Source organism: Gopherus flavomarginatus, chromosome 7 (assembly GCF_025201925.1).
Source record: "Gopherus flavomarginatus isolate rGopFla2 chromosome 7, rGopFla2.mat.asm, whole genome shotgun sequence".
Classification (NCBI taxonomy): domain Eukaryota; kingdom Metazoa; phylum Chordata; order Testudines; family Testudinidae; genus Gopherus; species Gopherus flavomarginatus.
The window spans coordinates 41,037,808-41,062,715 of NC_066623.1; the positions used below are offsets into that span (position 1 = coordinate 41,037,808).

The window sequence follows — 24,908 nt, forward strand, 5'->3', positions numbered from 1 at the left end:
TCCAGGGCACGCAAGAGCCCTGGCCCGGGCAGGCAGGGTGAGGGGCCTGAGCGGAGGGGCAGAGCCGCGTGAGCGTGGATGCAGATCTGTGTGCGAGCAGAGCATTGTGGGAACAGAGACAGGCTGCCCGGCAGGGCCCGACTTTGGCCCCGCGAGCTCAGCATGGAGAAGGGAGGCGCCTCGGGGATGCCGGGGGGGCAGCTGTCGGCAGTAGGGGCCGGTGTGGGCGAGCCCGGGGGCTCGGGGCGTGGCAGTCCGTCCCGTGTCTTATAAGTCTGGGGAGAGCGAGGGTGGGTGGCAGCTGGGCAGTAGGACCTCATACTTATCTAGCAGGGGTGATACCATGATCAGAGAGATGGTTTTTCCAGGGTAAGGCTCATCCATTGCACTGCAGGTGTGCTGACCCCTGCAATTTCCCCAAATGCAGCCAACTTGACTGTGTAATTTGTGGTAGTGGGGGACTGTGTCTGCGCTTTTCTCTGGTGATTGGTTGAAAAGACAGGAAAATGAGATGCCTTGGGGACTGCTGCTCAGTGGGCTGGGGATGCTTGGTCCAGCGTGTAGCTGTGTGCTTGGTTGGTTTTGACAAAAGCAGTTTTGCTCTCCTGTCTTTGTGACTGTTCTCTTCTTTAGGCCCTGTAGCTCTTAGCACCTTTGTCATTGCTGCTGATAATGGGGCCAAGGGAGAGAAAGCAAAGCTCACTTCTGAAACTTTACTTGTGGCTTCCAAGGCTCTGTGCTTTCTTGACCTTCCCTGGTCTTTTGCAGCTGATTTGCTCTCTAGTTTGCTTTTGCAGGGGGGGCTTGGACCAATGCCTTCTTTTGCTCTAAGGGGAGCTGCCCGCCTGCCTGCTCTGCTTCTTTCCCTGCTTGTAGTTTCTTGCCCAGCCCTCCTTCTTGGGGTCTTCCTCTTTTGATGGGAGGACGGCCTGTCCAAAAGGCCTGTCCTGCCCGGTCCCCTCGTCCACCAGGCAGCCTCGCCCCCTGCCCTGGGGCCGCTTTGGCTTTTGCTGTCTGTTCCTGTCTCTTGGTGGCCTCCCTGTCTGTGCTACGATGACCAGGTTGTCACAACCCTGTGCTGGAGGAGGTCTTTCCATCGCTTTAGGCCCACCGCCTCCCCGAATGCCCTTCGCTACGCTGGGGGTTAGGGCGGCGTGGCCGCGTCGCCCAGGAGCGGGGTTCCCTTTTGCGCACCCCTGACGGACGGAGCTGTTTTGACTTAACTCTTCGGGACGCTCCAACCCTCGGGCCTGGTCTGCACGGGGAACGTAAATCGGCGTGGCTACGTCAGTCCACGCCTTGGTGGGAAGAATTCTTCCGTCAACCTAGCTCCCGCCTTTCGGGGAGGTGGATGGCCTGCACCAACGAGGAAAACCCTCTCCAGGACCCTTCTCCAGGAACAGTGCCCTTCCATTTGGGGAGATTATGCTGACCTGTGACTACCAATCTCTCACTGTTAACTCTTACAGCAAACCAGGGCAAAGAAAGCCTATGCAAGCGCTATTCTGCAGCCCCGATGCTCTTTTCTGCTCCTTCCCACCGTAGGTTAAGCAGGATCGCTATGAACTCTAGCCTGCCATCTTTTGGTGATCTGTTTTAAAGGCCTTTTGAGGCTAATGTCATTTGCATGGTTCCACCCACTCCGGATTGCATGATGGGAGTACTTGTCCAAATGGTCATTTCAGCTACTGTGGGACCCCAGTCTCTTTGTAATTGGGGCAGGAGTAATGCAGTGTATTTTCCTGTTCGTTCTGGATCAAGGAGAGAGTAACTGTACCTGGCATTTGAGGCCTGAGAGCTTCTCCCTCGCCTGAACAGTACTCACCCATTAAGGGGTCTGGGTTCCAAAGACCCAATGCTTGTGGCAGGTTTGGGTAGATGTTTGTTTGGTTCTTGGTGGTCTGTACTTGTACCTGTAGGTTTTTTCCCTGGTGTGTAAAGACAGAGATGTTTTTTAATCTCCTTGAGTTGTTGTTAGTGCTGCAGTTGTTTGCTTTAAACTTATACCACTCAATTTCTTTCAGGGTATGCTTTGGTTCCTGAGCAGTAAAAGTCTGCTGCATGTGTGGTGTTATGGAGTGAGGTAGCAAAGGTTGGTGTTGTAGAGGGGGTGCATGTGCCACAAAAATTCCCCCTGCCAACCCCAGCTCTGGTCCCAGAGTCCAGAATTTGCATAAACCCTCCTGCTGACCTGTGAGTAAGAAATTGGTTGCAGAGTTAGTTCCTATGTCACAAAAGTGTCCTACACCTGATCTCCCAGGGCGCAATCTGCAAAATTTCCTCACCATTTGAGCCGTAAGGAGCATTTTACCCATCTATGGAGTTGTTTACAACTTTTAGCATGGAAATAAGATACCCGCCCAGCAGTTTATGTATGTCTAAAAAGGACATTTAGTCATTAATGACTTTTTATCTGTGGTATAGATACAAATATGTATTAGAACTATAAAAACTTTATTTTTAAACTACAGAGATACATAAGACCTAAAACTTGCACTTAAAAATTTCACAAGAAATCTGTATTAATAAATACAAACATCCTTTTTCAACTTCTTTTATTTCACTATGCTTTGGAACCCATGTCCCTTGCCTAACGAGATTTCTGTAGGTTCGTGTGAGTTCCAAAATCATGAACTGCTAAGTACCATTCTACTGTCCTTGATTTATGTCACCGGAATAACTGCACTTTATTATTACCCCTGCCCTAATAAGAAAGAGACTGGGGATCCCACAGCAGCCAAAATGACCCTTTGGACAGGCACCCCCATCATGCAATCTGGGGTGGGTGGAACCATGCAAATGACATCAGCCTCAAAAGGCCTTTACAACAGATCACCAACAGATGGCAGGGTAGGGTTCATAGCGACCCTGCTTACATCCTTACCCACAGCCAAGAATTGGTGGTCCTGATAAATCACATTCTCTATTATACCAACTCATTGGTATTGAATGAAAAGTTATGGCTAGCAAAAGTAGCCACCCACCTCTGCCTTGTAGCATCCAGCTTAGCCCTTGTTAACACATAAGTCAGTGGATTGTTCTCTGTCCACACCTGAAACTGAGCACAACACAAGTAGTCTCGAAATTTCTCAGTGATGGCCCATTTCAATACCAAGAACTGCTGCTGGTGGATGGGATAATGAGTTTCCCTATCAGACAGTCCTCAGCTGGCAAAGCCTACAGATTTACATTTCCTTCCACTTCCTGGTACGGGACTGCTCCCAGACTCTCCAAACTGGCATCAACATGCAGGATAAACGGTTTGTTTGGGTTAACAAGGACTAGGGCTTGCACATGAATCAGGCAAATAATTATTTCCCATAAAGCCCTGTCACTTCTCTCATCCCGCCATGTCCCAAATGGAGAAGAGAGGAGCTCCTCCCATGTCCCAGGCCAGGAACACCAGATTAGAGAGGGTCAGGGGAGGGGATGCGATGCGATGCGATGCGATGTTCATGACTCAGTCCAGGTCTGCTAGTGCTGCAAAGGAGAAGGTTTCCTTTCTCAGTCTAGGTCAACTTGAATTGTTGTTGCAGTGGGGGAGAGATGTCTCTCATCTGGTTCTTAGATGCTTTGATGAGAGGGGACAGGGAAAGGTTTTTTCTTTCCTCTGCAGCTCGAATCATACATTTCTTCTCTGCTTTTTGCTCTAGCTTGATTTCTCTCTTGCATCTCAATTTTCTCTTTCCTGGCCTCATTCCAGAGCATTCACAGCCCAATTCTCTATCCTAACTCTGAGTCCTCTACTGCACCCTGAATGTCTCATTCTAACCCCACCCCACAATCTGCACCCCCAGAGCCAGTGCCTTCATCCCTCTGCACTCCAACTCTCTGTCCCATGTAGCCTGATTTAGGGTGTACTAATAATATTAATTTGGATAATTTGATGAAAATTTAATTGATTAGCTTACATTTAATTTAATTTAATTGAGTTACAAAGTTACAGTTGCATTACTGCTATTCAAAAGATACATATGGCATTATATGCAACAAAGATTTGGTTAATATACTCACAGCCTTCCTTGATAACCTGGTGGTAAGAGACACAGTACCAGCCTTGCAGTTCAGGTTTCTCAATTCTTAAGTGAAAGATGCAGTGCTTAGAAAAAGCTAGTGTTACTTAGAGTTTACTTGAATATGTTAAACTTAAAATCAAAACCTAATAAAGACTAAAAACGTAGGGAAACCGAACTTAGCCTAGTTCCCTTGAAACTTAAAGTTTAAGAACAAGTACAGCCTACTGATAGTACATAGAGAGAGAGTGGAGGAAGTAAGTCAGAATGATAGAGCAAAGTGCACTAGCGAGGTGGGTTCCCTCTTTTATAGGGCACAAGGGCCGGAAATCCTTTCTCCTATGCCCAAATTTCATTCCTCACCCACAAAACATTAGGGTACATTTACTTCATAGGCTAGTATGTTTGTGCTTGTTGATGACATGTACATATGCACATAAGTTACCTTGTGGTGTACCTGTTAAATCTGTGGGTACAACACTGAAAAAAACCCTATTCCATTCTCCATTGTCGATTCGTCTAGGTAAAGGTCTTGGACAGGCATGGGTACTTATCTATTTAAGTAACATGATAAAGGTCGATTTTCCTCTCTGAGTAAAAGGTCACAATATAGGTATGCTAACTTTGCCTTAGCTTAACATACAGGATATGGCCTGTAGGTTCTCGTAAGTCATGTGTCTCAGTCCCCTAATCATTTTTATTGCCCTCTTCTGGACTCTCTCCAGTTTGTCCACATCCCTTCTCATGCGGGTCCCAACCCCAAAAGTACACACATTTCTCCCCATTGTCTCCAAAATGCCAGCTTTTAATATGTAAATATGGTGCTTCCATGGTCAAGTCACTCCCGAGCTCTACAGTGGATCCTGCTGGTGGAGAACAAGGTGAAAATTAGCCAGGATGTCACTCAGTCAAATCCCTGTGCTCCCCGCAGGTGGTATGGGAAAGCTCCAAGATGGCTCACTTCCCTTTCTCTCATCAGCTTCAGGCCCCAGGGTTACAAACGCACAAACCAGTTGGGATTCTCCCCTGGCCTCAGGGTGTGGGGCTGCTCTGAGGGGATGGACTTGCACACTTGGGCTATTAGTGCAAAGATACAATTTCAATTTCTCTTAGAGAAATTGGAGGGCAATTTATATTTGGTAAAAATCTTATTTAGTGAAAGGAAAGCTGCAGTGACAGCCTGGTTACTGGGGTGCAAAACACCTTCCTCCTGGGAGAAACAAGAAGTTATAATTAGAAATTTACATCGATTGTTCCTGTGTTGGTACAGGTTTAATTTTGCTTCTGTGTAGGTTTGTTTCAGGCTGTGACCATTTTGGTTTATTGGGTTGTTTTGGTTTTTTTAGTTGGACTGGAGCTTTTAATTGACATTTGCTGGATCGAATGGCTGTCCTGCAACACCAGTTTTGACATAGTTCTGCATATTTTATACAGATTTGACCAGTATTCAAGGATTCAGTTCCTTTATAGGAGGTTTTAGTGGTCATGCTTATTTATCTGATGTTATTTTATCATTCTGCTGCAGCACACTTTTTTGATAAAATACTGAAATTATTAATTTACAGCATTTGTCAGTTTTTATTTTTACAAACAAAGTTTTTCTTAATGTTTGGGTTTTAAATTAAGCCTTGTTTTTGGTTTCCATTTAGGTTTTGGTTACTGATGGGATCTTTAAGAGAACTTTGGATTCAGTACTAAAATTTGGACAGATTTAGAATATTTAAAGTAAACCCTGCTTGCTATTTTATTTTAATAAAGTTTGTATTGCTGTAAACCCTAGCCCGGGGGAGAGGAGATGAGCCTGGCCTTTAACTGAGAAGGAGCAGAGTCATGGCCTCCATGAAGGGTGGGGCCAGGTGATGGGGGGCACAGTCCCCCAATTTTTTTGTCTAGCCCATCTCAGTCCCCCACTAAAGGAGAAGAGTCTGATGCCACCCCTGCTGGTCACTGGGTGTCACTGCTGCTCCAAGGGAAACATGCTCTGTGCCTTACCCAGATTGGTTGGAAACACACTCTGTGCCTTATCATGACTGGTCCCTGGATGTCACTGCTTCTAGAGCGCAGACATATGCTGAGCATTACACCACCTGACCAGTGGTTGTCACTGCTGTATCAAGGGAAACACCTTCTGTGCATTACCTTGAATGACCACGAGGTGTCACTGCTGCTCCAAGGGATACATACTCTGTGTGCTACCCTGATTGGCCACGTGGTGTCACTGCTGCGCCAAGCAAAACACCTTCTGTGCATTACTCTGACTGCACACTGGGTGTCACTGCTGCTCCAAGGGAGACAGAAGAATGGCCAGACTGGTTCAGATGCAAAGTCCATCTAGCCCAGTATCCTCCTGTCTTCTGACAGTGGCCAGTGCCAGGTGTACCAGAGGAAATGAACAGAGCAGGGAATCATCAAGTGATCCATCCCCTGTTGCCCATTCCCAGCTTCTGGCAAACAGAGGCTACAGGCACCATCCCTGCCCACCCTGGCTAATAGCCCTTGATGGATCTATCCACCGTAAACTTATCTAGTTCTTTTTTGAACCCTGTTATAGTCTTGGCCTTCACAACATGCTCTTGCAAGGAGTTCCACAGGTTAACTATGCAACTTCCCTGAGTTTACCCCCACCGTCCGCTGGCCAGGTTGTATATGGAAAAGAGGATGAGGATGAGGAGAGCCATGATGTGTCTGTCAGTGGCTGGTGCCTCAGTTTCCTCTAGGCAGCAGTGCTGCAGGCTTCTTTGGTCTGTGCCCATGCAACTGTGTCTGGGGAAGGGGAAGTAGAGTCTCATTCTTCCCAGCCGCATGCCCCACCCCCAGCAGCTGGGGAATCCAGGCCAAATTTAACCCTGGTAGCTGGGCTGGGATTAGCCTGGGCTAAGGTAGGGCTGGGGAGGAACTGAGAGGGAGACAGACACACCTGGTGTGAGGGAAGATCCTCCCATTCCCTGCCAACCCCCTTCACTCCTTGCAGAATAGCACCCCCTAGCGTTTCTTTCTCTCTCATGGGAGCTGTCTGCTGCCTGCTTCTCCCTTAGCATCCTCTCTCCCCATCCTGCGGCACTGGCATTGCTCATCCTGTGCAAACAGGCAGACCCTGGTGTGCCCCATGGCACTGCTCTGCAATTGTGGGGCAGCTGTTGGATGGAGTCATATCAAAATATGGGAGTGGGGAAGGCTGGGGACCAGGACTCCTGGGTTCTCCCCTCAAATGTGGGAGGGGAGTGGAGATTAGGGGGTAGAGTGAGGGAGGGGCAGGGCTGGGATCCAGGGATACTGCTTTTTCTGGTTTTCTCCACCTCCTGCAGCTGCCTCGGTCCTTTCAGTGTGTTTCTTGTTCCAAATTCATTTGCTGACTTGTGTAACTCACCCCAGAGGTGGCTGCATCTCAGTGTTGGGTGAGGCACCCTTGGCTGCATCACCTCCTAACTGCGTCTCTCTCCACCTTAGTGTGTGTGTGCGGGGGGGTGTTGGTTGGCTAGTTCCCAGCAACAATAGAAGGAGGAAGGATCAATGGGAAATCAGAACCCTGAGACTGACAGTCCAGACATCCTCCTTCATATCAGGCTAGGGTGACCAGATGTCAAAGATGAAATATCGGGATGCGGGGAGAGGAGCAAAAAAATAAGCCGGAGGGCCCCCCCACCGCCAAGCGGCAGTGGCACAGCCCCATCTCCAACCAACTCTCGGCTCCAACCCCTGCTGCACCCCCAGTTCCCCCATCCCCTCGCTCCTGGGCCAAGCCTGGGCTCCGATTTCTGCAGCTGAGCCATGATCCGGGCCCCTCCTGCAGCTCCCGGGCAAGGGGTGAACCAGGCAGCTCCCGGCAGGAGCGTGTCCACCCCACGTGTGTCTCCGCCCCCTGCCCACCTGGGCTCTGCCTGCTTCATGCTGCCCCCAGCACCACTGCGCTGCCCTGCAGGCTTCAGGGATGGAGCAGCTTCCGCGCTCCCGGCCATGGCCACGGCCCGTGTGCAAACCTGGGAGGGAGGAAGAATGCTGCATGCTTGGGGAAGAGGCAGAGCCAGGGCGAGGATTTGGGGAGGGATCCAATGGGGGAATGAGGGGGCGGAGTTTGGGTGGGGCAAGTATCCCTCCAGACTATGCCTGTGTGCCCGAGAAGAGGACAAAGTTATTTGTTTGTCCAGGGTCCCGACCAAACATCGGTCGGGACGCGGGACAAACAAGCAAATATCAGGACAGTCCTGATAAAATCGGGAGGTCTGATCACACTACATCAGGCTTCAAGTTAAGAATCATTTCCCGTTCCCGCTCTGTGGGAGGGGAGACTTTTAAACGCGCTCTCTGTGCGACTGCACATGGCTAAGCAAAGAGAACAAACCCCAAATCGCCCCTGTGCTTTCGGAGCTAGGTTTGTTGTGGGAATTCTGTAGTTCAGACGACTTCAAGCCTGGGCACTGGGATTCTTTACCAGTTTCTCTGGCATTGGGGAAGTTTGTCACTCTCAGCTGTGATGGCTGAGTAGTTAATATGTAGGAGTTAAAATCTAATAGAGTTTCCCTGTGTGGGTTTGAATCCTGCTCACAGTGAGGCCTGTGTTTTAGCCAGTCTCTCACCTGGGCAACACCTCTGGGCAACCCCCTGAGACACTCTCAATTCTCTCCCCACCCCAATGAAATCCTGTTCTGCTCCTTTCATAGAGATCCCGGGTACACCATCTCACACTGTGTCCCTGAGGGGTCAGGCAAACTCTCTGCACCTGAAGCCTCTGCCACTCACCTGGTGCCCCATAGATCAGCCATAGCCCTGGTTCTGCTCCTCTCTCTAGAGTATGAAGAAAGCCAAGTCAGCGGCTCCATGGGAGCTATGGGGCTGCAGAACCAACAGATAAAAAATAGGTGCTCAGCGCCCACTGGCAGCCAGCTCCCCCCAACACACACTACAGGCCTTCCTGACAAGCTCCTCCTCTTCCCTTTCAGTGCCTCCCACTTGCCAGTGATCAGCTGTTCAGTGGGGTGCAAGAGGCACTGGGTGGGGAGGGGAAGGATCAGGGGCGGGAAGAGGTGGGGGTGGGAGAGGAATGGGGCAGGAAGGTGCAGGAAGGGAAGAAATGAGATGGGATGGGGTGGGGATTTGGGGGAAGGGGTGGAGTGGGGGCAGGGCCTGAGGAGGAAAGGGGTGGATTTGTCCCAGACCCCTCTAGGGCCGGCCCTGAAGGGAAGCATTGACTATCACAGTGACAATACAACTGATCAGCATTGCAGAGGAGGCTGAGGGAGATCCACACTCATCAGGTCTCTTCTCTTCCCCACGGTGAGCCAGACACTGCTCTCTCCTGGCTCTCACTCTAGCAGCAGGACGCCAAGGAAACATTTCCCCACAAGAAGTTCATTGAGTGCCCCTGTGGTGCTGGGGGGTCTGGTGCTTCTGCTGGCTCTGGGGCTGGCAGGGGGGTTGATGTCTGCACAGACTCTCAGCTGCCAGGCCGGAGGGGGCACTTGGGACCTTACCAGACTGGCTCAGTGAAGATGGGGGGTTGACAGACCAATACAGATGCTCTCCAGAGCACGGAGCAGCATCCACCTATGCAGCCAGGCAATGAGCATTTCCCACAGCCTGGAGCCGAGGGGGAGGTGGCAGCTGCTGTTCCAGCTCCTGTGGGACAGGCCCTGTCAGCCAACAGACACTTCTTACTCACCACAGCTAACGGTGCCAGATTCCTCCAGTGTGGGTGTGGAGCAGCCTTTTGTTTTCCTGTCCTTTTTGTCTGCAACTGTTGACAAAAACATCCCAGACAGAGAAGCAACAGGCCAAAACGTTCTCATGCAATTGCCAAAGTAGCTCAGTTGGGAGAGCGTTAGACTGAAAATATAAAGGTCCCTGGTTCAATCCAAGGCTTTGGCAGGCTCTGTCATCCCTCTTTGTGCAGGGGTGGCTTGTTTTCTGGGAGCACAACAGTGCCTGCACCCAAGGTGAGTTCCTGCGGTTGGGCTCTGCAATAGGAAAACATAGAACAGGCTTCTGCCCCTAGTTGGCCCACCTAACCTTTAATAATGAGAACTGTCTTTCCCAACATGGTAGGAAGAAAGTGAGGCAGAGTAGTCCTCAGGAATGGTGCCAGAGGGCTGCTGGGCAGTGACAGGCAGGGATTGGGGATGGAAGTTCCTCTGTGCAGCTCAGCAAGGGCAGTACCAGGGAAGGGGCATCTGTAAAAGTGACCCAGCACACCTCTCCTCCTCTGGGCATCTAGAGCAGAGGCAGCTGGTGCTTACGGCTCCAAGTGAAGGCTTAAAAGCCACAGAGCAACTGAGGTCAGGGCTAGAGGAGGGCAGGACCATGCCTAAGTGTGGTCTTCAGACAGGCACAAAAACACCCAGCCAGGCTGCTTCCTGCCATGCCAAACACCCACTGAAGGTCACCAGCATGCAGGGCAGCTGCTGATGCGCTGTGGATAACATCACAAGTGGGTAGGAAAGCAGGGCCAGCGCCCATGGTGGGGCCTCTGACTGCTCCCAATCAGGGTGCTCACTTTTGCAGTGGGGCAGGAGATTTTACCCCAAGAGGCTTTTCCTGAACTGGCAAGAAGTAGAGAAACACCCAGGCTCTGAAGACCGTATGTAGCAAGCATCCTCCAGCACAGGGAAAGGCGCACACGTTACCCCGGGCAGCCGCCCATTTTCTTTGGCAAACCAGGAAGGGCAAAGGCTAGACTGGAAGCACCTGGGTCTCATGTCCCAGCCTTTGTGATGCCTACCTCCCAACTCTATCCCAGGGCTCTAGCTGAAGCCAGAGGATTGGCCTCAGCAGCCAAGACGAGGTTTCAGCTCTGAAGGGAGCAGAACTTTCAGCACAATGGTAGAACTGCAGAAACACAACCACCAAGGGACTCAAGCCCTCAATCTTCTGATCCACATTCAGACACCTTATCCATTAGGACACATGGTAACACCAAAAGAAACCCCTCCAAGCCCTTCTGTGGAAAAGTCGGACATTGTGTTTCTCAGGTCATCTACTGAGGGGGGCCGAGACTCTCTGGGCACAAGAAGTCGAGTTCCCAGCAACACGTGAGAATTCTATGGAGCCAGGTGCAGGGCTTTGGCAGGGAGGCTCAGGCATGGGGGGATTGGGATGCAGCGGATGGACCAGCTGTCTAGGTGTCGAGATTTAGTCACACTGAGGCACAGGAGGGAGGAAGAGAAGGATTCCTTCTGACAGGCAGTAGATGTGCAGAAAAAGAGGAGAGGTTCCTGGGACTTTTTTTGCCTCTCTTTTGCCTACCTGCTAGCTGTTGGGCTGAACGGTGAAAATGGTCTCAACTAACTCAGTTGGTAGAACATCAGGCTCTTAATCTGAAGATCCAGCGTTTAAGCCCCTGTCTAGGCACTCAGCTTTTAAGTGGCCTTGTGTGCCAGGAGCCAAATGATGCCTGGTGCTGTCCACCAGCCACATGCGGATTCCCAGAATCCATGGCCATTTCCTGGAAAGGTTCCTTTCCACAGGAATCTGGAGAGAGGCCACATCCACAGGAGCAGGCCTAGAACAAGCAGTCTCTGGCTGGCAGGAAGTGCTGTGGGGCCAGGTGCTGAGAAAGCTCAGAGGGAAACCAGCAGAGATGAAGGGAAGAGAGACAGAGAAGCAATGAGTACAGAGGGCAAGTGTACAGGGGGTTCAGGTCCGGCTATTGTGGGGAACTTCCCTGGTTTATACATGACCCTGGCATAACTGGCCAGAGAAAGGATCTGAGTCCCCACCTCGTTACCCAGAGGGCTGTCTGACCCCAAGGATGCTCTTTCTACTCTCACGTGTGGCAGAGTCCTCGTAACCCCAACAAGGCTGGGCCCAGGAATCCTTTGGGGCTTGACCCCCAATCAGGCCGTGCTCACTTGAAAAGGGCAACAGTGTCCCCACTCTGGGGTACTCTCTCCACTATGGGCACTTCCCTGACCCACTCATCATTGCATTGCATTGCTTCAAGCAAATACAATTTATTACACAGCAATTAATGTAAAACATAAGGAAAGATTAAAGGAAAACACATCACCCTGTTCTGTGGTGCAGGGAGAGCACAGCTAGCATCTCTGGAGTGTCAGGGCAGGTCACAGTCTTTCCCTCACCTGTCCCAGGCCTCCTTCCCAGGTCCTGGCTGTGTGCAGGGACACCACGGGCCGGACACTTGCTCTGGAAGTGGCCACATGCTCTAGGTGACAGGACCCTTGTTCCCAGTGTCAGCCCCCATGTAGGGGATATGATCCCCCCACCCCCAAAGGTCTGGCCTGCAAGGCCTCTTGATTCGTGGCATCTCCTTGTGCTAGGCCTTCTGCCCAGGGTCCCTCTCACTCTCCCAAGCTGCTCACTGCACCCACCTCCAGCCCCAGTGCTGCTGTGGCTCTGCCTCCATCTCCCTGGGCTGCTCCTCTGGCCTCTCTGGCTCCGCTTGCTGCAGCTCTTCTCCCAGCACAGATCTGCTCTCTGGGCAGCTTCTGTGGCTCATGCTGCTCCAGCTCAGTTCCTAGCATGGGTCTGCTCTGGTTCTCCCTGGCTGGCGCAGCTCTTCTCCCCGCCTCTTCTCCGGCTCCTGCTTTCTCCTTAGCTGGGTCCCACTCTGGCCCAGGTAGTTCCAGCTCACACAGATGATGGGATCCCCTGCCCTGGTGATTTCCTCATTACACTGCCTGCCCTGTCAGTCGGGCTAACTTTGGAGCTTTGGCCTCTCCCCATTGCTCCTGGGGACTGTCAGTCTTAGGGTCCTGATTTCCTATTGATCCTTCCCTCTTCTATTGGTACTGGGAACTAGCCAACCAAAAACCCACTGAGCTTTAGTAAGGGGCCAACAGTCCCTTACATGAGCTGGCCCCGTGAGGGTCACCGATGTGCAGAGACAGCAGCATAAGCTGGTACCATGGAGTAATGGGCAGCACTCAGGACTCTGAATCCTGCAATATGAGTTCAAATCTCAGTGGGACCTTGTGGCAAACCCCTGGAACTCACAGTGCTCAACTTCCCTGTTTCCAGCTGGGTAAGAGCAAATCTTTCTCCTCCTGCTGGGTGACTTGCCCTCTAGAGCCCAGTTGTGAAGGTCATAATGGATTGGGGCTCTAGAACTTCCTACCCTGGTTGCTGATACCTGCAGTCCTGTGGTTTGACCAGCTGCTTGGGGTTTTCACAACTTCTCCTGCTGCCCACAAGTTTGGCCATTTTGCTTGCAGCCACATGTTGCCTCTTGTCCACATGGCGCTTGAAGGAACGAGTGCCAGGGCCAGGCTGGACGGCTAGGCAGGACGGTGGAAGAGTCTCAGGCTGGAGCCCAACACACTTTTCCTGCTCTGGACACCTAAAGCAGAGGCGGCTGGTGCTGACAGCTCCAAGGGAAGGCTTAAAAGCTAGAGAGCAACTGAGGGAGGGGCAAGAGGAGGGGAGGACCATGCTTATGTGTGGCCAGCAGACAGCCACAAAGACACCCGGTCAGCCTGCTTCCTGGCATGCCAAACACCCACTGAAGACGTGCTTAATACACTCAGTGATCAGGAGGAAAACCTGTCAAAATGTGTGTGTGAGGAGAACTTGCTTGGCTTGGAAGGGAGTGAGAAAAAAGAGCGAGTGAAAAAAATAACCAGGAGAGAGCGAGAGCAAAAAGAACATGGAAGGCAGAGAAAGAAATAAAGGGAGAGAAAAAATAGAAAAAGAAGGAAAGAAAGCAAGAGCATGAAAGGTAGAGGGGGAAAAAGAAAGCAAGAACATACAAGCAAGAGAAGGAAAGGAATGAAAAAGAACGAATGAACCACAAGTGCTAGTTGAAGGTGGAATGGGAGAGTCAGAGAAAGGACAGACTGACCCGTTAAGCAAGGTTGCACCCCAGATTCTCCATGTTGGGGGCACAGGCCCCCTATTTCCATCTTGGGCCTGCTTCGGGGGACCATGCATAGGTGCCTATTGGCACCCCCATGCTCCGTGGAGGGGGGCAAGGCCCCCCCATACCCTCAGGGCCACTGAAAGTGGGTTCAGGCCCGGTGAAAATTTTTTAAGGACCCCCAGCAAGGTGGACTAGCTAAAGAGGGCAATGAAGCCAGGGAAACTTGGCCTTGGGCCCTCTTCTGGACCACCGGGCCCCGGTAATTTGTACCGGCTTTCCCCTTGCATGGTAATGGTGGTGCACTCACGCACTGCCACGCCTTTTAGTATTGTGACTATTTATCTGTACAACAGCAGCACCTACAGAGAGCGGGGCAGAGTCAAACCCCTGTTGGGCCAGGCACTGCCCAGACACAGCGAGAGATAGGGCATGCCCCAGAGAATTTAAAGGCTCCATACACAAAAAGTGGGAGGAGAAACAGAGGCCCAGGGTCACACAGCAGCACTGAAAGTAGAACCCAGGAGTTCTGGCTCCTCTTGCTCTAACCACTAGACCCCACTCTGCTTCTAGAGATGGGGCTAGAACCCAGGAGTCCTGGCTCCCCAAAAGCAGGGGGAGTGGGGTCTAGTGGTTAGAGGAAGGGAGGCTGGGAGCCAGGACTCCTAGGTTCCATTTCCAGTGCTGGGATCAGGCACCAGCGCTCCAAGCATATGCTTGGGGCAGCACTTTCCAAGGGGTGGCACTCCAGCCCCTGCCTCCCCTTTTTTTGGAGGGGGGGGCGCACAAAAACCCAGGAGCCAGCCCTGAACCAAGATGGTCCCTGTCAGCTGAGGCTTTCAGGCTGAGCTGGAACTGACCCTGCAATTCTGGCTTCAGTAGCAAGATGGCGCTCACGGCATCCTGAGGTGCACAGGCTGGACAGCAGTTCAGGCTGCCCTGCCGATGGAGAGCCGGAGCGTCATCCCTCGCAGGGCAGCTCCAGGCACCAGCAAAGCAAGCACCTGCTTGGGGCAGCCCATTTGCAAGGGCAGCATGGGAGCTGAGAATCAATAGGGGGCTCTGGGAGCTGTAGTTCTTTGGTTAACTCCCTGCCTATAGAGCAAGCCCTGGAGCAGGAAAAGAACTACATTTCCCAGCATTCCCTTGGCCACTACCAACTGGAAAAGAAGGAGCGGGGGCCTCATGCGGCAGCGTGCTGTGAGTGGAGAGTTGCACTGTGAATGGTAGGAAGACCATATTTTAACATTCCAAAAACAGGACACTCCAGGGGGAGGGAAGTCCCATCCTGCCACCATCCACTCCCTCCGACTGCCCCCCCCCAGAAACCCCAACCCATCCAATCCCCCTGCTCCCTGTCCCCTGATCACCCCCTCCTGGGAGCCTTGCCCCAGCTGCTCACCAGGACCCCACCCCTTATCTAAGCGCCACTGGTCCTTGTCCCCTGATTGCCCCCTCCCGGGACCCCTGCCCCTAACTGTCCCTTGGAACCTCAGCCCCTATCTAAGCCTCCCTTCTCCTTGTCCCCAACAGCCCCCTCCTGAGAGCCTCCTAACTTCCCTCCCAGGACCCCACCCCCTACCTGTCCCCTAACAAACCTCTGGGACTCCCATGCCTATCCAACCGACCTGTCCCCTGACTGCCCCACCAAAGCTCTGACCCATCTAACCCCCCTTTCTCCCTGCCCCTGACTGCCCCCCGGAACCTCTGCCCCATCCAACACCCCCTGCTCCTTGACTGCTCCCCTGGAACCTCATACCGCTTCTCCAACACCCTAGCCCCCTTACTGTGCCACTCAGACCAGCTTGTCTGGCTCCATGCAGCTCCAGACACGCTGCTGCCTACCTTCTGCCATTCTCCCCCGCAGAGCCCACAGCACCCCCCCCCCGACACACACACACCCAGCACCTGCCTTCCAGATTTGAACACCTCAAAAATCAGAAATGCTCAAGCTCAGTTTGGGCAGCTGGTACTTCATTTCTCCCAAATCAAATATACTGATCCACTGTAACTTACTGTAGAAAAAGTAGGATAAAATTGAGCAAGAAATGCTTCCCAGTGATTATTAGGACTGGAATTGCTATTTTCAACAGCCATTGCCTTTTTTTGTTTGTTTGTTTGTTTAAAAGGAAGACAGTGATATTGCATTGGGAAATTCCCCGTAGAAAGAAAGAGTGGAACAAAAGAATAATAAAGGCATCTCAACTTTTCCTCGTTTGTGGAGGATAGTCTTATAATATGCATCCAGATATCTTCCAGTCACACAAGGTGAAAATTGTTCCACTTTACTGCACTTCTATAACCATGTGGGAACCAATCCTGTCTGTGTTTTTGCACATCCAAAATTCCTGCTGAATGACCTGCCCTGGGAGCGAATTACCAGTGATCCAGGGCTGTGGCGGAAGGAGGGTGCAGGTGGAGATGGGGGAGAGCCTAGGGCTGGGGTGGCAGGAAGTTGGGGGGGCACTGCTGGGGAGGAGCCCAGGGCTGGGGCAGCAGCGGGGTGGGGGGAGGGCACTGGTGGAGGGGAAAGGTGGAAGCCCAGGCCTGGGGCAGCAGGCAGGTGCGGGGTGGGGGGAACCTAGGGCTGGGACGGGGGGGCAGACTTTTTTTTGCTTGGGGAGGCAAAAAACCTAGAGCCGGCCCTGACCCCTTGATTAGGGGGCTGGAAGACATGACTTATGAGGAGAGGCTGAGGGAACTGGGATTGTTTAGTCTGCAGAAGAGAAAAATGAGGGGGGATTTGATCGCTGCTTTCAACTACCTGAAAGGGGGTTCCAAAGAGGATGGATCTAGACTGTTCTCCGTGGTAACAGATGACAGAACAAGGAGCAATGGTCCCAAGTTCGATGGGGAAGTTTAGGTTGGATATTAGGGAAACTCTTTTTCACCGAGGAGGGTGGTGAAGCATTGGAATGGGTTCCCTAGGGAGGTGCTGGAATCTCCTTCTTTAGAGATTTTTAAGGTCAGGCTTGACAAAGCCCTGGCTGGGATGATTTAGTTGGGGATTGGGTTGGACTAGATGACCTCCTGAGCTACTTTGCAGCAGAGGCAGACTAAGCAGCAGGTACAATGCGGGGTCGCACCCCGGCCGGCAGATAGAATCTCATGTCCGAGATCCTGGCTCCTGTTCCTTTGCAAAGTGTGTGCTTTTGCTCCGGATTTGAGCTGTGGGCCAAGTGCCTCTGACTTCTCGTCCGGGCTCCATCCTCCATGCGCCTGGCCATCAGCGGGACTGTCTCAGGAGAGCAGCTTCCCCACCCCTGCCGCATCCCAATCTCCGCCCAGCTGGGGAAGGAGTAGAGGCAGCCCGGAGAAAAGACTCCGCCTCCCCCTGCTCCCTGTCCCTTGATCACCCCCTCCTGGGAGCCTTGCCCCAACTGCCCACCAGGACCCCACCCCCTATTTAAGCGCCACTGGTCCTTGTCCCCTGATTGCCCCCTCCCAGGACCCCTGCCCCTAACTGCCCCCCAGGAACCCCACCCCTATCTAAGCACCACTGGTCCTTGTCCCCTGATTGCCCCCTCCCGGAACCCCTGCTCCTAACTGTCCCTTGGAACCTCAGCCACTATCTAAGCCTCCCTTCTCCTTGTCCCCAACAGCCCCCTCCTGACACCCCCCTAACTTCCCCCCCAGGACCCCACCCCCTACCTGTCCCCTAACAAACCTCTGGGACTCCCATGCCTATCCAACCGCTGCCTGTCCCCTGACTGCAGGAGACGGCTGGAGCATCTTATTTGCAAAAACACAGTGCTTTGCTGGAAGCGAAGCGAGTCCCTGGTCAAGGGGCTGGTTTTGCTCCATGTGTCTCTGGTTCCCATGATCCAACTCAGGCTGTCAATCGGTTCAATTCCATTTCCTCTAAAAGCTAGCATTTTAGCGGGCTGTGAGAGTAGTCACCCTGACTTGTGGTAGCCTAGGCGGCTGTCCTGGCAGAAACTCTTCTTTTATTTTCTTTTCGTATAAATATTTTGCCTTTTACTACAGATTTCTGTGGAGAGGAGCATTTATGAGTTTGTACTCAATTTTTTTGAGGCTTTGTTTGGCAAGGGTATTCCCTGTTGTGAAAAAAACAGAAGGATACTACCTCAACTGGTGTCAGTAGCTCAAGCTTTTCTATTAGTGTATGAAAACAACTGAGAGCTCTGAAAATAACTGTGTGGGTTTTTTTGCCTTTTTTTTTTGAGCTCATTGTGTTAGTGAGATGGCTTCCTAGCTAGCAGGGGACTGTTTTGTGATGTGTATTCTGCTGGCTCTTTGGTTTCATAAGTTTTTGGTTATCACAGCTGAAGAGCAGCAAAGAATTGCGTTGTTGTTTGTGTTAACGTTTGGTCTGTCCTAAGAGTGTATGGTTTGGAGTCATTTGTAACTCTTGGGTTAGTTATTGTCAACAGCTTATTTTTGGGTCCCTAAGTTGAAAGGCTGCTCTTGCAGATTTCAGTTTGTCATTGTTGGAAGGTCAGTTAAAGAGCTGCTTTCTTAATCTAGTCCATGAGGATTCTTACGCCGCCCTCCTTAATATACCTTCCAGAAGGTGATTGCATGGTTTCCCTCGTCTCCCCACAGAAGAGAAATTGTCCATCCCTTTCCTGTTGCGAAAACAGCAGTTTTTTCAAAGGTTTTGCCCAGATGAGGGATAGTTCATAGGAGCAGAAGAGGAGGACGGTTGTGGCCCTTTGAGTCAGATTCCTACCTAGCGTTTAAGGCCAAAAGGAACCAGCCGATCACCTCAGAGGGACTAAGGGGCACCAATGCCCCAAATAGCGAGGAACTGCTTTGATGCAATTGACTGTATGTTTGAGATAGTTGCGTGGAAAGGAGCAGAAAAGAGCATCGGGGCTGCGGAATAGCGCTTGCATAGGCTTTCTTTTCCCTGGTTTGCTGTAAAAGTTAACAGTGAGAGATTGGTAGTCACAGGTCAGTGGGTGGGTTTATGGAAATTAGTCGTCTAGAGGGGAAACCAGCGAGAGGAAGGCATCTGCAAGACTTGCCTGTCTTTGAACAGAATTGTGTGTTAAGGGTTCTTGCTTTGAATTCTTCTACTGGAGTCATTTCGGGGAACTGAATCAGTCTCCCGTAGAGTTCCCTAGTTATGGTGTTTGTTGCGTGTCTGGGAGCTGGTCCTGGTGAGGTAGATATGGGTGGGCGCAGGGGGGGGGGGTGTGCGTGGCAGACAGTCAGCATTATTTTTTGGCTCCCTGGAGCTGAGATCAAAACATAGTGTCTGTTCTTCTCAGTACAATCTGTGATATGTCTTTGATGTGAGAACTGTATATTAGCTTGATTTTTGAAAGAAGAGGATTAGTTAGAAGAGAAGCTTGCTTTGTCTACCCCATGCATGGATCTGGTATTGCAGTGCCTCCAGGAAGGGTATATCTTCTTTAGGGGAGAACCTTCTGGTTAGAAAAACAGAAAAGAATTAAACTGTGATGATCTTTCTTTCAAGCAGATTTTTTTGAAATAGCAGAAAAATCTGGTGTCTTTAGTGTTTTTGTTTCTTTATGATAAACACAAAACACTTATGCTTTCTTGGAAGTGTTTTGTGAGTCTGCAGATGTGAGAGGTTCTTCTTTGTCTTGCTAGAGAATTATTTAAGAGTCTGGACTCCTTCTTTCTGCTGTGAGTCTTTTCAACAGTATGAGGGACAAATGCTTTCCAGACTCTGGGTCTGTTGGGGAGATGGTTGTTTTTTTGTTTTTGTTTTTCTTGGGGTGGGGGCTTGGTAATATTTGAGATTACGTGTACATCAACAACTGCATGAGTTACACAGACTTCTCCCTACCCGACCGACGTTCTATGTATCTTGGTTCGTAAGATCGAGACAAGGCACTAGGTGTCGTGCTGCACCCGGCACACAGGGGCCCCAAGCCTGATTTTTTTCCCCCCAAACCGACTGTAATCTAAATGCTAAATAATAACCCTTAACTTCTCATTATTGCCACCCTCACTATTGGAAAATCCCCAAAATCACAACAGTGACTTACAAATCATGAGAATTCTTTGTTTAAAAAATGTAATGTGGGTTCTCTATCTTTCCCTTCCGGTTTTCTGAACCAGGCAAGCTAGAAACTTACCTTTCTAGTGCAGCAAGAGCCCCAGAGAGCAGGAGCCCCCGGCGCCTGGGGCGGGCAGGCAGTGGGGTTCCTCACGGTTGTGTATTCCACACTTTGATCTCACCCACCAAGCATCAAGTGTGATCTCCTCAGGCACTAGAACAGCCTTAACATGGAGTCACAGACAGCCCCCTTGGGCACCCTGACTCTAGCTTGCCACCCAGGTGTAGTAGAAGCTGCTGTAACACGCAAACTCTGTATGTCCTTTAGGGCTAACCCTAGCCAAACAGCCGGGATCCCTTGCTTATGCTTAGAAGGCGTGCCGTCTCCCTGAAGTCCAAGCAGCATCGGGAGTGGGGACAACAGTTTCTTCCTGACAGAGATTTTTATTCCATTTCCCCAGAGCTCAAGCTGATGGGGGCAAGTATTTGTGCAGGTCTCCGCCCCCTTGTGGATGTGTGAGGGGGAGCAATCAACCAGGTCTTTTGTCCACGGATGATCCACAGTGGCCTGTCTCATGTCTCAGTCAGGGCCTTCTCTTGTTGGAAAGGAGATGACATGTCGTCTGGTAAACTAGCGTTTCACACTTGGTAATGCTTCTCTCCTGACTGGTGGTGGGGTGGCAGCAAAGGGGTTTACAGCTTTAGTGCCAACGCTTATATATCACCTTACAACATGGGCTATGGCTATTATAGGTGAGAAGAATGCATGCAGCAACTCACGAGCTAGTCATAAACTCCAAACACATTTTTACGAATCTAATGCCTGTTTTAACAACAGTAACAAACAGGTGAGCAAGACTAGATTCCAGCCATGCGTTTGTCATTTTTCAGTAAGGCCTAGGGGCCTTGGCGTGAGTTGGCACCTGGTCTGCCAGTGTCAGAAGAGGATCTTCCCTCTCTTATCCCCAGGTGTCTGTACTGGGAGCAGTACTGTTCAACTTATTCATAAATGATCTGGGGAAAGGGGAAAACAGTGAGGTGGCAAAATTTGCATATGATACAAAATTGCTCAAGATAGTTAAGTCCCAGGCAGACTGCGAAGAGCCGCAAAGAGATCTGACAAAACTGGGTGACGGGACAACCAAATGGCAGATGAACATCGGTGCTGTTAAGTGCAAAGTAATGCACGTTGGAAAACATAATCCCAGCTATCCCTATAAAACGATGGGGTCTAAATTTGCTGTTACCACTCGAGAAAGAGATCTGGGAGTCGTTGTGGATAGTTCTCTGAAAACATCCACTCAATGTGCAGTGGAGTGTTGGGAATCATTAAGACAGGGATAGGTAAGAAGATAGAAACTATCATATCGCCTCAATATCAATCCATGGTACGCCCACATCTTGAATACTGTGTGCTGATGCAGTCGACTCAATCTCAAAAAAGATCTGTTGGAATGGGAAAGATTCCTAAAAGGACAACAAAGATGATGAGGGGATATGTACCAGCTTCCGTCTAAGAAGAGATTCTTAAGATTCGGACTTTTCATCTTGGAAAAGAGACGACTAAAGGGGGATACGACGGAGGTCTATAAAACTATGACCGGTGTGGAAAAAGTAAATAAGGAAGAGTTATGTACTCCTTCTCATAACACATGAACTAGGGGGTCACCCAATGAAATTAATAGGCAGCAGGTTTAAAACAAACAGAAGGAAGTATTTCTTCATGCACCACACAGTCAATCTGTGGAACTCTTTGCCAGAGGATGTAGAGTAAGTAAATAAGAAAGAAAAAAAAGCTGTGGCTCTTTGGCGGCAGCTCAACCACACTGCTTCTTCTGCGGCAGTTCAGCGGTGAGTCCTCCCTCCCTTCCTCTTTGGTAGACATTTGGCAGCAGCTCAAGGAGTAAGACAGGGAATGGGGGACCTGCCGCTGAATTTCCGCTAAAGACCCAGACATGCTGCCCCAATACCGGACGGGCTGTCCCTTTGAATTGGCTGCTCCAGGCACCTGCTTGCCATGCTGGTGCCTGGAGCCAGCCCTGCTCCCGTGACAAGCAGGGGCTGGTGCAGAGCATGGCAGGGCAGGGAGATGACATCTCGGCTAATAGCGGGACCCTTTCACAGCAAGGGCAGCACCTCCCCGCAGTAGCACAGAGCCACCTACTCCTCCTGCTTTCTCCTGACACCAGCACCACCCTTCCCGGCACCGCCTCATGGCAGCATCTGCTTCCAGACTCGCACCAGAAATGGGAAGTCTGGGCCAGGCCTGGCAGCAGCTGTCAGAAAATGGAAGCAGGAGACATGACCACTCCCGTTGTGCTGTGGGGTCCGTCCTGGCTGGTGGGAAATGGAGGCAGTGGACACTACCACTGCCATGGTGCTGTAGGGTTTTCAGGTGGGGTGCCCCCCCCGGGTTGGGCTCCAGGGGAGGTTTGGCATCTTAAGGGACTGTGGGGGGAGGCCTTGGAGGAGGTTTGAAGACCAACAGTGAAGGGGAAGTTGGACACTGGCCAGAGTACCAGAGAGACAAGGCAGGTGAGGTGATACCTGTTACTGGACCAGCTTTGGAGTCACACAGGGTCTTCTTCATGCAGGGGAAAGGTGGTCAGAGCATCACAGTTCAATAGCAGGTGGAGCGCTCTGCCCCGAACACTGGACTTTCCCCTATTTCCTGGAACAGGGGGGCTCTCCCCACTGTCCTGTAAACAGCCCCACCATGTAACCCAGAGGTGGCTGCATCTCACGCTTGGCTGCATCACCTCCTAACCACGTCTCTCTCCCCCTTCGGGTGACCCTGCAGCACTCAGCAAACATCCACAAGATCATAGGGCACTTTGAGCACTGGGCAGGCAGAGGCCAGGCGCCCAGCCCTCCCTCCAGAGAATGGGACCCAGCACTCCCTACTTTTTACAGGGATTAAAAAGGGGCAAAGGAGGGCAAATCAGAGGAGTGGGTGGCCAGGGTCTGAGCAGGGGGTGGAAATTGACTGGTCGCGGGGTCAAGCAGCTGGAGGCAGAGTTAGGAGAGGGACTGAAGGCAAAGTCAGGGAGGGGGGAAGGAACCGGAGTTAAGCCCGGAGGGAGGCCCTGCCAGAGGGTTAAACCCTGGCACAGGCGGGGCAGAGGGGTAACAGTTATCCCAGTGGGCTGAGACTCCAGTGTTTGCAAACATGGGTGGGGGGAGCAGAGGGCTTTTTTATTTCCCCTCCCACAGGCAGCACCTCTCAGCATGGGCTTACCAGGGCTAGGCTCTTAAAGGCACAGGCATCCCACTGCCTAGACACTGCAGCTCCTCTCTGATGTAACCTACTCAGGTGCTGCAGTAGGAGACAATTCAGTGAAACTGGGCATTCCCTATACGCCTCCCCAATCGGGGGGCTGTGCACCCCCTTCCCCGAATTTCCCCAACACCCCCTCCCTCAGTGGTCAGGTAGTTACATGCAGCGTTGCCAATATTGTCATTGGTTGCAAATTTGAAAGGAAATTGAAACGTTAACACACACTTTAAAAGCAGATACAACGTATGAAAACTACTTGTACCTGAGAAAGTAAAATAGGTTTGGAAAGTCTGGACAAAGCCGGGTTTCTTCACCCAGCTATTGTGTTTGCTGACAATGTCGGTGCATTGGCTTCGGCAGTATTGGCCAACCTTAGAAATTCAAATGATGATTTGTAAGCGAGGTGTGAATGTACTCTCCCCTGACAGCTACTGAGGACTAGGGTTGGGAGGAGGCTTTGGGACCAGACTGTATTTACATGAACTCACCTACTCTGCTGAGGTATCCAGCGGACAGAGCTGGGCTGCCTCTGCTCTAGGTGCATGGAGGAGGGAAGGTGTGTGGGGCTCCAGCCTGGGACTCTTCCTCCCTCCTGCCAATCCCTGACTATTAATCCCAGCCCTGGCACTCCTTTCTTCAAGCGCCATGTGGGCCAGAGGAAAAGTGTGGTAGGAAGCACAAGGGCCAAGCTTGTGAACATCAGGTGCAGCAGCAAGAATCCCAACTATCAGGGTAGCAAGTTCTAGAGCCCTAACCCATTGTGGCCATCCCAGCCAAAGACCTGGCTCTAGGAGGTGTGACTCACCCAGCAGGAGGGGAAAGATTCACTCTTACACAGCTGGAGGCAGGGAAGTTGAGCTCTGGGGCATTACCATAAGCATCGGTAGCAAGTTTGAAGAAATTTTGGTTGTGCCCTAAACCCGACCCCCAACTCCGCCTCCCAAACTCCACCCCCACCTGCCTAAGGCTCTGGGAGGGGATTTAGGGGGGAGGTCTAGGCTTCAGATCCTGGGCTGGGGATTAGGGTGCAGGAGGGGTGCAAGGTTCAGGCTTTAGGATGGAGTTTGGGTGCTGGTTGCATTCTCTGGCAAGGTTGTAGGAAGGGGTGAGAGGTGCAGGCTCTGAGGGTGGGAAGGAGTGCACCCTCTGGGAGGGAGCGTAGGGCTGAGGATGAGGGATTCATGATGCAGGAGGGGACTCAGGACTGGGGCAGAGTATCAGGGTTCAGAGGGAGCTCAGGGTTGGGGGTGTTGGAGAGGCTCAGGGCAGCCTGCAGTAGGACTCTGGGGCAGCAGTTCTGCCCAGAATCTCTCTACTCCAGCAGCAGGAGCAAGGCCCATGCTGCTTTTTGTCAGGCAGGGGGAGGGGTGCCAGGGCCCAGGGGAAAAGACCCAACTCCAAATATTCCTGGAGCAGGGCCCCCATCCCTGAATATTCCTGGAGCCCGAGCATCACACATGTATATAACCTGCTGCCTATGACCACAAGCCAACACAAGATCCCACTGAGATTTGAACTCAGATTACGGGATTCAGAGTCCTGAGTGCTGCCCATTACACCATGGGACCAGCTTAGGCTGCCTTCTCTGCACATCAGTGACCCTCATGGGGCTGGCTTGTGTAAGGGGGCTCTTGGACCTTTACTAAAACTTAGTGTGTGTGGGAGGGGGTTGGTTGGCTAGTTCCCAGCACCAATAGAAGGCTTAAGGATCAATGGGAAATCAGAACCCTGAGACTGACAGTCCCCAGGGACAATGGAGAGAGGCCAAAGCTCCAAGTTAGCCGCACTGACAAGCCAGGCAGTGTAATGAGAGAGTCA

The 24,908-nt window shown here is 51.5% G+C and overlaps 5 non-coding genes across 5 annotated transcripts; 4 read left to right on the forward strand and 1 right to left on the reverse strand.

Annotated features, from left to right (window-relative positions):
- The first annotated feature begins 318 nt into the window (after positions 1–318).
- Positions 319–482, forward strand: LOC127056077 (U1 spliceosomal RNA). The gene has a single exon (XR_007775720.1). It is a non-coding gene; the product is annotated as a U1 spliceosomal RNA (small nuclear RNA).
- Positions 483–9,802: 9,320 nt separating this feature from the next.
- Positions 9,803–9,875, forward strand: TRNAF-GAA (transfer RNA phenylalanine (anticodon GAA)). The gene has a single exon. It is a non-coding gene; the product is annotated as a tRNA-Phe (tRNA).
- Positions 9,876–17,754: 7,879 nt separating this feature from the next.
- On the forward strand, positions 17,755–17,872 carry LOC127056100 (U5 spliceosomal RNA). The gene has a single exon (XR_007775742.1). It is a non-coding gene; the product is annotated as a U5 spliceosomal RNA (small nuclear RNA).
- A 1,128-nt stretch (positions 17,873–19,000) lies between these two features.
- Positions 19,001–19,199, forward strand: LOC127056087 (U2 spliceosomal RNA). Its single transcript, XR_007775730.1, has one exon. It is a non-coding gene; the product is annotated as a U2 spliceosomal RNA (small nuclear RNA).
- Positions 19,200–24,586: 5,387 nt separating this feature from the next.
- On the reverse strand, positions 24,587–24,658 carry TRNAQ-CUG (transfer RNA glutamine (anticodon CUG)). Its single transcript has one exon. It is a non-coding gene; the product is annotated as a tRNA-Gln (tRNA).
- Positions 24,659–24,908: the final 250 nt, after the last annotated feature.